The following is a 14,088-nucleotide window of genomic DNA, read 5'->3' on the forward strand; positions in this document are numbered from 1 at the left end:
TCCCGAACCATGGCGTGTATATAGCGCATCTTTTCCCTTAAATCGCAGACATAATCTGGTACGGTCTTCGGTTCCTCCGGTGACCCTCCTGTCAAGAGGTCTACTGGTACTCGCAGTTCTCTACCGTAATTGACATACGCCGGGGTAGCTTTTATGCTCTCATGCTCGGCGGTACGGTACGACAGAAGGAAGAGCGGTATATACTTGTCCCAGTCCTTTTGTTTGTCATCTACCAATTTCGCCAAATGCCTCTCAAGGGTCTGGTTAAATCTCTCAACCATTCCATCAGACTGTGGATGGTACGCGGTGGTCCTCGTTTTATGCATTCCCAAAATTCTGCACACTTCCTGGAAGACCTGCGATTCGAAATTCCTGCCCTGATCAGAATGGATTTCCAGAGGCACACCAAACCGAGATATCACTTCTTCGACTAATTTAGAAGCGACTGTTGTAGCTTCTTGGTTTGGTATGGCGAACACTTCGGGCCATTTGGTGAAGTAATCCATGACGACCATAAAATACTTGTTTCCCGATTCCGTCACGGGAAATGGCCCAGCTACGTCAACTGCGATTCGTTCCCACGGTGCGCCAACATTATACAAGCGCAGGCTCCCACGGCTCCTTGTCTGTGGTCCCTTCACTGCAGCGCAAGTAGTGCATTTGCGGCACCAATCCTGTACATCGTCTCGACAATGTAACCAGTAGAATCGTTCTCGCACTTTTGTTAACGTCCTCTTTACTCCTAGATGACCTCCTGATACGCCATCATGCATTTCACGGAGAACATCCGGTACTCTCGTTCTTGGGACAACTATCTGAAGATGGAACTCTCTGCCGTTGGTCTTCTCCCATTTCCGGTAGAGTATTCCGTTTTGAAGTATCAGGCTGTCCCATTGCGCCCAGTACGCCTTAGTGACAGCGCCAGTGGGTGCAACCTCACTCCAGATTGGTTTTTCATCACCCCGTTTCTTCCATGTGATGATGTGCCGAAGGTCGTCATCTGTTTCTTGAGCCTCCCTCATAGCATCATTCTCCCATGGGCCCAAAGGACTCGTTTTCGTTAACTTTAATGTTACTTCATTAGATTCCTGCTTAACACAATGTTTGCAGTCTTCTGAACACGGCCTTCGTGAGAGTGCGTCGGCATTCCCATGCGACTTTCCGCTGCGGTGTTCGGTCTTGAAGTCATACTCCTGGAGCTGTTCAATCCATCGAGCTACTTGACCTTCTGGGTTCTTGAATTGTAGTAGCCACTTCAAGGCTGCGTGATCAGTTCGCAGTAAAAACTGTCTGCCAATGAGATACTTGCTGAAATGTTGTAGCGTCTTTACGACAGCCAAGAGTTCTCTTCTTGTCACACAGTAGTTTCTCTCTGGCTTAGATAAAGATTTGCTGAAATATGCAATTACAACTTCTCTTTCACCCTGTTTTTGAGATAACACCCCTCCAATGGCCGTGTTGCTTGCGTCCGTATCGACTATAAACTGACCTTCAGGTTGTGGATACCCCAGGATTGGTGTTTCACAGAGATGTTTCTTCAGTTTCTGAAAAGAATCTTCAGAAGTCTCGTCCCAAATAAACTGTCGTTTATCTTCTGTCAGCCGATGTAATGGCTTGGCTATCTCTGAGAATCCCTTAACAAAACGCCTGTAGTAGGAGCATAGGCCAAGAAATGCCCGCACTTCGGTTTTGTTCTTAGGGGTTGGCCAATTTTGGACTGCTTCTAGTTTCTCCGGGTCCGTCTGAATTCCATCACTGGAGATAACATGGCCGAGATAGTTCACCTTACTCCTGAATAAACGACACTTTTTCGGATTCAACTTTAACTTGGCCCCCTCTATTTTGGCGAAAACTCGTTCTAAGTTTCGCAAATGGTCCTCGAAGTCGCGGCCAACAATGATGACGTCGTCCAAATAGACTAAGCAAGCCTCTCCAACTAAGCCTGCCAGTACACACTCCATGAGACGCTCAAATGTGGCAGGTGCGTTGCACAATCCAAAGGGCATGACGTTAAATTGCCATAGACCTTTACCGGTGGAGAAAGCTGTCTTCTCTTTGTCTTTTGGATGAATTTCCACCTGCCAGTATCCAGATTTCAGGTCCAGGGTCGAGAACCATTTCATGCCACTCAAGGTATCCAGAGTGTCGTCGATTCGAGGTAATGGATAACTGTCCTTCTTGGTGACATCATTGAGACGTCTGTAGTCCACACAAAATCTTGTGCTGCCATCTTTCTTCTTCACTAATACAACCGGTGAGCACCACGGACTCGCAGACGGTTCAATAATCTTATGCCTTCTCATGTCCTCCAAAAGGCCTTCAACTTCTTTTTCCTTTGCAATGGGTATCCGTCTTGCTCGTTGACGAATTGGGTTCTCGCTTCCGGTATCTATCCTGTGCTGAACCATCGACGTTCTTCCAAGGTCGCCTTCCTGACTGGAGAAGACATTCGCGTGGCGTTGTAAAAACTTCTTAGCTTTCATGCTCTGCGAATAAGTCAGATTACTCTTGCAGTCATCGAGTAGCTCAGTCACTATTCCATAGTTGCTGGTGCTTGCTGAGTCTGAGCCTGTGATCGAATTACACTTTCTCATCCAGACAACTTCCTCGCACTTTCCAATGACGTCACCTTTGTTCAAGCAGATCTCGCGATCACCAAGATTCAAAACTCTGACCACAGCGTTACTGCTTCCACTAACAAGGGTTCTTGCCGTCATCAATTTTTGCGCTGATGTCTTGGTAGGTGTGTCTTCGATTAACACGCATCTGTTTGACTTCTTCTTTCCAGCTGGCGGTAGTTTCACCAGCACCCGAGTTTCCGCACGTCCAGGTATTATGACTTTCTTTACACATTCAACTTTCCCGCAGGCGCCTCCAAGGATGAAAATTTCTTCTTCACCACACTTGAAAACTCCGTCAGCGACATTAATTCTGCAGTTGTGCTTCTTCATGAAATCCAAACCCAAGATGCAATCATCCATAATCTCAGCCACGATAACGTTATGAGGGTATGAGGACTCCCCCACATTCATCGTAACTGACATTTCTCCCAGGACGGGTATTGGCTGACCGGAGGCGGTAAGAAGCCGACAGTTAATTCTCCTCTTGCGCCTCCTTGCGGCTTTTATCAAATTTGGGTTCACTATTGTTCTAGAGGCTCCTGTGTCTAGAGTCATTTTGCAGTCCGTCCCGTTAATAGTCCCCTGAATCACCAGACTATTCCCGCTGCTTGCTTGGGAAACAACCGTTATCGGGGCTTCCTCCGTGTCAGCCAGCACTCGCCCCTTAGTCCTGGCTTTTATTCGTTTCCCTAATCACGGGCAGGGAACGAGGCCCCTTGCTTTTGCAGCTCCTCCATTTGTTCCAGACGTTCCTCGAGCATTTTCATCCTTGCCATTTGGGTCTCTTTCTGCGGGCAGTTAAGCTGAAGATGGCCCCTCTCGCCGCACTTGTAGCACATGGCTCCAGAACTTCTCTTCGTAGGAGCCTTAACCTCCTTGACTTCCTCAGAGACCTCGCGGATCTTATATGTCTGCCGTATGTCACGCCGAACAGCCTCGACCTCTAAAGCATGCGCCAATGCTTCCTTAAGCGAGGTGTGGTGACGTAGCCTCACTGCAGCTCTGACCTCTAGGTCCCTGATTCCGTCGACAAATGCTTGCACAATGTTCGTGTCGATCATCTTGGAATCGGCTCCTGGGTGTGCCTTCTTGACCAGTTTTTCTATTTCCAACGCCCATTGTTGTAGTCCTTCTCCTGGGCGTTGGACTCTGTCACGCAGTTGGGCACGGAACACGTGCTCCAGGTGTCGCTCCCCGTATCTGGATTCAAGTGCCTCCATCAGGTCTTTAAACCCATTTCCTGTATGCGCTTCTAGGACCGACAAAGCTTGCCCTCTGAGCGCAACTGTGAGAGCGGTCAGGCATTGTTCATCATTCCATCCGTTGGCAGAAGCAACCGTCTGGAATTGCTGACGATAAACGTTCCAAGAAGTAGTACCGTCGTATGGTGGCACTTTAACTCTTGGTCCTTGTACCACTACGGAAGTTCCACTAGACGTCGCGATTCCTGTGGTTTCCACGCGCACTTTCCACTTCTGTAGTTCTGTGAGGCCAGTTTTCACATTTTCCATATCCACTCCTAACCCCGTAACTCGTTCGTCCATTACGTCGACATCTTTACGAAGCTTAGTCACCGTGTCACTGACATCCTTTATAGCTAAAAGCGCTTTCTCTTGGAGGTCCTTTTGTTGCTCTTGTGACTCTTGCAAAGCGCCGAGCTTGCGGTCTTGTGACTCTTGCAAAGCGTGAATTTCAGCTCTTTGAGAATCTTGTAAAGCGCTGAGCTTGCGGTCTTGTGACTCTTGCAAAGCGCCGAGCTTGCGGTCTTGTGACTCTTGTAAAGCGCCGAGCTTGCGGTCTTGTGACTCTTGTAAAGCGCCGAACTTGCGGTCTTGTGACTCTTGTAAAGCCTGAATTAACTCAATTAGGCTTTGTAATTGGGGAGCCACTTGAGGGGCCGCAGAAGCTACGGGCGATGCATGGTGGCTGGAGCCAGTAGGCAGGGGTTGAGCAGACGGAGCTCGGTGGGCGGAGCTAGTGGGCGTGGCCTGAGTGGGCGTGGCCTGGTGGGCGGAGCCAGTGGGCGTGGCCATGTCCAAAGTGGGCGGAGCCTGAGGGGCGTGGCCAGTGGGCGTGTTCCGGTGGGCGGAGCCAGTGGGCGTGTCTTCAGCCAAAGTGGGCGGAGCCTGGTGGGCGTGGCCAGTGGGCGGAGCCATGTGGGCGGGGCCAGTGGGTGGGGCCTGTCCCTCAGTGGGCGGAGCTTGGTCCCCAGTGGGTGTGGCCTCCGCAACTCCTCTCTCGGAGTCAATGGCAGCAGCTCGCTGCGCCCTTGTCCTGACACTCCCCTTGAAGTCCTCTCTCGGAGTCAATGGCATCTCCAAATCGCACTTCTGACACCAGTTGTTACGTGCTAGGGTTCGAGGATTTGGAGAGAAAGACCTGGTGACTCTCTTGAAGACTTTATTAACACTGCACTAAACACTAGGTCACAAAACTTAGCACTAAGTCCAAACACAAATCACTAGGTCCAATCACTAAGCACTATCACTGTCCTAGGTCGTAGCCAAGTCGCAGGTTTCACTGGTTCACTCACTATTGATCACTCCGAAATCGCCTCGATGATAGCTCGAAAGGAACTGAATTGCCGAGCTTGCCTGCGGCTCTTTTTATATGGCGAGACGAATTCCAGAAATTTCCCGATTCACGCAAACAAGTAAACAACCGTGGGAAATTTCTAGGAGGCCCGGGAATGTACCACAATAAAACTGCCGTCCCTGCGATAAGTGCAGTAAGTTGAATTTAATTTAGACCTTATGTACTCAGTCATAAGGTCTAAATTCAAACACGCTAACAAATAAAGGGTAAACACGTAAACAAACACTGGACCTTCCCAGAAGGTTCGAGTATGTACTTGCGCACCACGTGTCCGTATACCATGTACCGTAACAATATTTTAATCTGTTTTTAGTCTAACTAATGAGTATACGACCATTCATCGTCACCGTTGACCATGTTTTAAACGTTATTTTGCCTAAAGACATGCAAATGAAGATATAAACTCCTTTCAGTCATGGATTTCAGTATCGTCAGTAATGGTCGCTCATGATCTGTATCCATTGACTTCTTTCAAGCTTTCTCAAATTTTTGTCTACTGTGATAACTATATTATATCGCGGGCTTTAACCCAGAAGGGTGTATACATATGAAACAAACTCGTTTTTTAAGAAGGTAATAGATGTAAGTGCAATATTGAGAGTCTTAAAATATGTAGTTAAAATACAAAAGATCATTTTTATACACCCTTCTGGCTTGAAGCTCGCAATATGTGATCTATGATTCGACAAGTTGATAAATATTAAAGCGGTTAAGCTATTCAATAGCTTTACCGCGGCAGTCCTCGACTGATAATTTAAACAGTTAGTACAGTATCAAAAAATGTCGATGGGTCTTTAATATCATGTTATTGGCGTTATCAAACTTCATATTACAAAAGTCACCAGCTCTAGGATTGTTTCACCCTCCCCTAGGGCTTCGTTGCAGTTTTTTTCTTTGTTGTGGTGTTTGTTTTCTAAATTCCTGGCCCTTTTTTATAATTTCGAGCCACGTTGACACAGGTGAACGTGAACTAGGTGAACGTGGATTGAAAATATCAAAAAGACGGATGAGCTGGCTTAGTATTAATGAACAGATAACATAACGTCGAATATCATATTATTATTATTTAATCTCAACTGCTACCTAGCAAGATTGTTTACATGAGAAAAGTAAAAGGTGCTACGATCGATCGATTTACACTTTACAGCCTTTCGTTAATTTCCCAGCTGTAACCTTAAAATATACATTTTGAAGTGTTTAACAATAAAAATTAACTATGTAATTTACAAAGATTTATGTTGATAAAAGTAAAAATAAGAATTGCTTACTTCATAGTATTAACCAAATAGGTTGTACATGGTTGTACGAAGCTTTTTGTTACTTTTATTCAGAAATTTCAGCATTTTTCAAAATTTTTAAATTATTCGAATAATATTCGAATTATTCGAAAACCTTTGCAAAATATTCGAATTATTCGAATAGTAAATTTGTCGAATAATAACATTCCCTATATATATATTGTTCAATTTAGGGAATACAAGTTTTTACCGGTTCAGCGGTTTTTGAGATAGGGAAAATTTCTTAATTACGTACAATTTATACCCGGCTTTATCTTTTTAAAATACTTACTATTTTTTTTTCTTGCATTCATATTATAATTGCAATCATTGAGTGTCATATTTTTATACTTTAATATACTTACTTACTATACCATATTCTACTTATAACGCCTTCGTGGTCTAGTGGTATAGATAATAGAGGGTGTCTCTTGACTCGGAGGTCGTGGGTTCGATTCCCGCGTTGGAAACCTATTATTTCCGAGTTTGGTTAGGACAATGCAGGCTGATCACCTGATTGTCTGACAAGTAAGATGATCCATACGTCGGATGGGCATGTAAAAAGTCGGTCCTGCGCCTGATCTCTCGCCGGTCGTGTCGGTGTTCCGTCCCACTGGGTTATGAGAGTAAAGGAATAGGAGTGCTCTTGTGTACTGCGCGCACACTTGGGCACTATAAAATAATTACTCATGCGTAGCTGGCCCGGTTTTAATGAAACCGGCCACCGTCACCGAAACCGGTGTGGGAGCTATTATTATATTCTACTTACATAAACTTGGTAGAAATATTTTTACTTTTGCTTTACAAACATCTCAAAGGAAACCGGGAGAATAGGGAGCCCTTCTCGCGAATTTCATGGAAACGGGAAACCTAAAAGGCTTTGCCTCGTAATTACTTGACTGAATGCCTGTTTATAATTGGAATACATTCAGAGGCAATTAAATTAATTACCATCATCTTCTGTGTAAAGTATTTTATGGAAGTTTGTTTAGTAAATCAATCACACATATAACTACAAAATGTTTGATACTTCTTATCGATCTGAAGCTTTGGATTAAATAATCACAAAATATTTTGAGCCAAGAAAAGTAAAAAACCGGCCAAGTGCGAGTTGGTTTCGCCCATGACGGGTTCCGCAGCAGCAAAAAGGTTTATTTTTATGAAATTAAAAGATTTTTTTATTTATTTTTATATTTCAGTTAATTTAAGGTTTATAATTTATGACGTATAAAAAAAAACTACTAGCTAGATCTCGTTACAACCAATTTTCGTTGGTAGTTTTTATAGTAATGTAAGTATATCATATATATTTTTTTAGACTTATCATGCCCCTACTTTAGAAGTTAGAGGGGGGGACACACATTTTATCCCTTTGGAAGAGTCTCTCTCGCAAACTATTCAGGTTAGAAAAAATATAAGATTAGAAAAGATATATGAAACTTCAATAAGATTTTTTAAGAGCTATCCATAGATACCGCACACGCATAGGTTACATGAAAAAAAATTTTTTTTTGTTAGTTTAAGGTTTACCATTTATGACGTATAATAAAACTACTTGCTAGATCTCGTTTAAAACAATTTTCATTGGTAGTTTTTATAGTAATGTACCTACATCATATATATTTTTAGACTTATCATACCCCTACTTTAGAAGTTAGAGGGGGGGACACATATTTTACCACTTTGGAAGAGTATCTCTCGCAAATTATTCAGGTTATAAAAAATGATATTAGAAACCTCAATATGATTTTGGAAGACCTATCCATAAATACCCCACACGCATAAGTAACATGATTTTTTTTTTATTTCAGTTGTACCCTAAAATTTTTAAATTTTTTTTCATTTTTTTATCAAAATCTTAATGCGGTTTACAGCTGATTACATCTACTTTACTACCAAGTTTCAATAGTATAGCTCTTATAGTTTCGGAGAAAAGTGGCTGTGACATACGGACGGACAGACAGACAGACGTCATGTCTGTGATGGTCTATCATGAATCTATAAGGGTTCCGTTCTTTTGCCATTTGGCTACGGAACCCTAAAAAGATAACCAATACCTACCACGGTTAAAAGATTGTGTCTTATAATAATTAAATAATATTATTTCTTGGTATTAAAAAATATTATGTCTGATTGTCTGTATTGTCATAATAACTCGAGACATAGGCGATTTTAAGTAAAAAAGACAAGATTGAAAAAATCTTGTGTTACCGTACGATGTCACAGCTGATTTAAAAATCCCTTTTGATAAATAATACACTCGTAGTCTTGGGTAAATGGGATAAAAAATATTAAAACGTAAGCCCAAATCATATTAAAAGCTTTTCCGTATCGGATCGTATATTTCACACGTTAATTCCACGTGTAATACTTATTAACGGGATGAAACAAACAGTAATACCGTAATTATCAATTATATTAATATGATTTTATTAAACCAATATTATATTCGTAAGGATTTTGAGGTATTAACATCTTGTTGCATTGTTTTAATACCAATATCATTCGCTTCCTCGTATTGACAGAGCGCCAGAAACTTATTAAAGCGAAGGCTGATCTATGCGTTCGGAGTTCGAACTGATCACAGACTTACCCGACCGATTTGAACGGAGTTACTTCGACCTGACAGATCAGCCACCGCGTATATAAGGAGCTTTTTGGTTTATCGTGGGCTTTTCAGTGATTGCGGTAAGATAATATTATAATAATATAAAAAGGACTTTATGCCATTCCAATTTACAAGCACGATATTAAGACTATACTAGGAAATTAACCAATCAATATAAAGTGCCTGATAGACGTACGAACTTAAAGTACGCGAACTTACTCGGCTCGCGTCGGTGACACACGAGAATCGCTCACACTGGATTACCATGCCCCCAGTCTCGCGGCTCGTGGCTCTTTGCTGACACACAGGCGATTAAGATCGTCGAGCCATAAGTCCGCGTACTTACTCGCACGTCTGTCACCCCTTTAAACACGATGTTATCTTTGATACTTCTCTCTATTTATCGCTGTTAAGCGATTTAATATGATTAGTAATAAAAGATAATATTCGAAAAATAATGATTATTATGCAGGATATTATAGGTAGTAAGTGACGAACAGTAAATTTTTTCCTTGTTTACTTGTTTTCCCATCTTGGCTAAAACCTAACATGGCACGAACTTAGATGTTTACAAATATAATTTTAGTTGGGGAGGGGAAGAGGGGATTTCGGGACAAGCTCGAGCGTGTCAGATTATGCTTGTATAGGCTTCCGACATGACGTGTCTAGTTATCATGATATAGAAATCAGATTTCGCACGTGGTGGGTTATTTTTTTTTAAATGTCATCGGATTTGTTAGATTAAGATAGGGGATGTTTAGTATACCCCAAAGAAGCTTTCATATAAAGCACTGACGATTCAAAGGCAAAGCGCCGTAAGTCTGTAGGGACATTTTAAAAATTATAAAAAAATAAAGCTTCGTATTTTCCCAACTTAGCTTCGCAGATATTTTATTTTGCACTAAACTTAATGATTTAGCCCTTGTTGTCTAAAATATATTTATAATTTACTTACCTAAATAAACAATTTTCTGAATACATATAATATTTTCTTTTTCAAAACTTAAAAATGGGTCCAGTTTCTGAACCCACCGCTAAAATAAAAAACGCTCTTATTTTTTTTATCAGTTTTACCTAATGTCAAAAACCTGCTAGGTTTCCATAACGCTCGAGTGACTACAAAATTAGCACCTTCCCCTCCCCTACTATTTGAGCGGTTCGTTTGTTAATAAGGCCCAATTGCATTATTTATTTTGTTGTACCTTGATGATAAATCTTTAGACGATGTACCTACACTAAAAAAAGTATCCTCTTCTTACGCGGTAGAGTCAAATCTTATAAAAATGTTCTCCACATTAAACGGCCTCTCGAATAACACGAACGGGAACATAAAAAGGAAACTCTAACGACAACATAAAGGCCGAGCCGTCGGTCGTTAAATCCGGCTTTACTCGCCAGACCAAGGTGTCATGATATTTTTATTGCAATTAATATATAGGTGTATATCAGTAGGACTTAGCTTTTTTTTATGAAATAAGGGGGCAAACGAGCAAACGGGTCACCTGATGGAAAGCAACTTCTGTCACTCATTGACACTCGCAGCATCAGAAGAGACGCAGGTGCGTTGCCGGCTTTTAAGAGGGAATAGGGAAATAGGGTAGGGGAGGGTAGGGAAGGGAAGGAAATAGGGGAGGGATGGGAATAGGGTAGAGGATTGGGCCTCCGGTAAACTCACTCACTCGGCGAAACACAGCGCTAGCGCTTTTCACGCCGGTTTTCTGTGAGCCCGTGGCATTTCTCCGGTCGTGCCGAAGCATGGCTCTCCCACGTGTAAAGTAAAGCTTAGGACTATATTGAGTACTTTTTATTGAAGTGAAACTTCTTTAGGCGCGTTGAGAGTAAAATTTGAAGGTCGCGTCATGGCGATAATATGATACCGTCACGGAGTGGCGACGATTTTGACTAAGTTTCACTTCTGAATAATTCTGACACGTGTGCTCGGCACACACATGCACACACTCTCCTTTTCCAAAAGTGTTCTTTACCACGGAACAGCGATATAAAGCTAAATCGTGGTAGCTAATACGTGGGAGAGCCATGCTTCGGCACGAATGGGCCGGCTCGACCGGATAAATACCACGTTCTCACAGAAAACCGGCGTGAAACAGCGCTTGCGCTGTGTTTCGCCGAGTGAGTGAGTTTACCGGAGGCATAATCCCCTAACCCCTACCCTATTCCCTTCCCTACCCTCAACTATTCCCTTCCCTTCCCTACCCTCCTCTATTACCCTATTCCCTCTTAAAAGGCCGGCAACGCACTTGCAGCTCTTCTGATGCTGCGAGTGTCCATGGGCGACGGAAGTTGCTTTCCATCAGGTGACCCATTTGCTCGTTTGCCCCTTATTTCATAAAAAAAAAAAAAAACAAAATAGAATCAAGATCTTTTGAGTTTTAGAATAAAAATTAAACTAAGATATTATTATGTTACTCCAGACTCCAGAGACGAGAAAATTTAAGAAAAGGACAAACTATGTTATGTCATCTAACCAGATGACGACAACTACTCCATTGCGCCAAAATTCGTTTTAAAATAAAAATACATTAATTGACTATAATAGCTCCCACACCGGTTTCGGTGACGGTGGCCGGTTTCGTTGAAACCAGGCCAGCTACGCAAGAGTAATTTTATAGTGCCCAAGTGTGTGCGCAGTACACAAGAGTACTCTCTATTCCTTTACTCTCATAACCCAGTGGGACGGAAGACCGACACGACTGGCGAGAGATCAGGCGCAGGACCGACTTTTTACATGCCCAATTGCCCATCCGACGCATGGATCATCTTACTTGTCAGACAATCAGGTGATCAGCCTGCATTAATTGACTATACAAAAAATATCAAAAACTAGCGGTACCTACTACGGAACTCTATATTGCGCGTGGCCCGATACGTCTTGTACTTCTATTCTGTGCCGATAGTCGATTCGCACTTGGCTGGTTTTTAATCTAGGTCTGCTAGGTTAACCGTATCATTTTAAATTGTGTTTTGATTTTCATCGAGATTTTCCAACTCTAAATGGCCTCAAAACAACAACGAAACTGCTTAAGGGGTTTTCTTAAATTTTACGGGTGATTTCTTAAATTTTTTCATGATATTTTAAGTGTACATGGTTCTTATTACTAATACGTTGAAATTTTTCTTTTCTATGTAAAGAGGGCTTCTTTTTTACTACAAATATGTGGCTTTACACTGAAAGCGCAAAACCGTGAATAAAGCGAAAAATATTTATTCTATATCGGTTTGCAAACACGGTCCTTACTTTTTCACGGAATTGACTGGTCAGCACGGCATAATAGCGGAGATGGCGACAAAGAGCTTCGTTAGCGAATGCCGCGCGCGTTTCCCGCCATTTCATCCGCCATTTTTTAATCGCTAAAGCACGCGATGCATTTGGCTTATGAATGAAACATTTGAGAATACTGTAATTGCCAATTATGCTGGAACAGTAGGAATTTGTTTTGTTTGAATTTTAGTGCAGAAGAAATCATAGAAATCCATACTAATTACTTGTACTATTATCTATTCTGTGCTAATACTACGTAATTATTTCAAATGTCTATCTGTCTGCCTGTCTATCTGTTGCGGTACTACTTTAAGTCCCGGGAAAGGACATAGGATATTTTAATCCCGGAAAAATGTACGGTTCCCACGCGATAAACTAATTTTGGTGCAACTCAACATAATATAATCGCAGCGTATAAATGGTGTTGTTATAATCTTTATCATCCGACTTATCGTAGCATGTAAAGGTGTTCAATATATCACGATATTTATAGCCTACTTGCTTTAGCCCGCGGCTTCGCTCGCGTTAAGAAGTATTATACTATACAATATTTCATCCCCTATTTTATTCCCTTAGGGGTGAAATTTATTGAAATCCATTCTTAGAGGATGCTTACGTCATGGTAGCTACTAGCTTCATGCATGCAAAGAGGCCGATCGGTTTAAAATTGACAAAGTATCATACAAACTTTCATCCCCTATTTTATTCTTCTAGGGGTGAAATTTATTAAAATCCATTCTCAGGGGATGCTTACGTCATAGACCATAGTAGCTATGCATGCAAAGTCTCAGCCCGATTAAAATTGACAAAGTGTCATACAAACTTTCATCCCTTATTTTAACCCCTTGGGTTTTTTTGATCAAAATTCAAACCCCTTTCGGATGCTTACGTCATAACTCATAAAATCCAGTGGTTTGGGCTGTGCGTTGATAGATCACTATGTCAGTCAGTCACCTTTGAGTTATATACCTAATATGGTGGGTAAAGGTGTTCAATGTATCACGATATATTTTGTAGCCTATTGGCATAATCCACCTCGTCCGACATATCGTATCCAGAAAAGGTGACCGATATGTCGCCGCGTGTAAAGGGTGTTGTTATAATCTATAAGCTGTACGCGTGGTTCGGGAGATAAGAGCGCGTAATTTAGTGCCGCCACGCCGCTGGTATAACACGCGTTTGATTTCCACACTACAGCCATCATCATCAGCCGGGTGCGGTCATTGTAATGCTCTTTTAAATGTAGGTAATGTTTTTTTTTAATGCAGGGTATAATTAAACTACGTGATAATACTTTAGGGTGTGTATGAGTCCCGAGTATTAAGTTTCATGCAATAAAACGACGCTAATGAAGTTATATTATAAAGCAACATCAAAATAATATAGAATTTTACAAAAAGCCAACATCACGCGGTATTCCCAGGCGGTCACCCATCCAAGTACTAACCGCGCCCGACGTTGCTTAACTTCGGTGATCGGACGAGAACCGGTGTATTCAACGTGGTATGGACGTTGGCGAATGCTGAGCGCAAACGACTCTACTGATGTCGATGTTATACATTGAGCAACATAAAATATACCAACAAAAAGCCAACATCACGCGGTATTCCCAGGCGGTCACCCATCCAAGTACTAACCGCGCCCGACGTTGCTTAACTTCGGTGATCGGACGAGAACCGGTGTATTCAACGTGGTATGGACGTTGGC

At 42.1% G+C, this 14,088-nt stretch overlaps 2 non-coding genes across 2 annotated transcripts; both read right to left on the bottom strand.

The window, feature by feature from the left end:
- Window positions 1-13,779: 13,779 nt before the first annotated feature.
- On the bottom strand, window positions 13,780-13,898 carry LOC121734536. The gene has a single exon (XR_006036735.1). It is a non-coding gene; the product is annotated as a 5S ribosomal RNA (ribosomal RNA).
- A 71-nt stretch (window positions 13,899-13,969) lies between these two features.
- Window positions 13,970-14,088, bottom strand: LOC121734539. Its single transcript, XR_006036736.1, has one exon. It is a non-coding gene; the product is annotated as a 5S ribosomal RNA (ribosomal RNA).

The sequence above is a fragment of the Aricia agestis genome, chromosome 15 (genome assembly GCF_905147365.1).
Source record: "Aricia agestis chromosome 15, ilAriAges1.1, whole genome shotgun sequence".
Classification (NCBI taxonomy): Eukaryota; Metazoa; Arthropoda; class Insecta; order Lepidoptera; family Lycaenidae; genus Aricia; species Aricia agestis.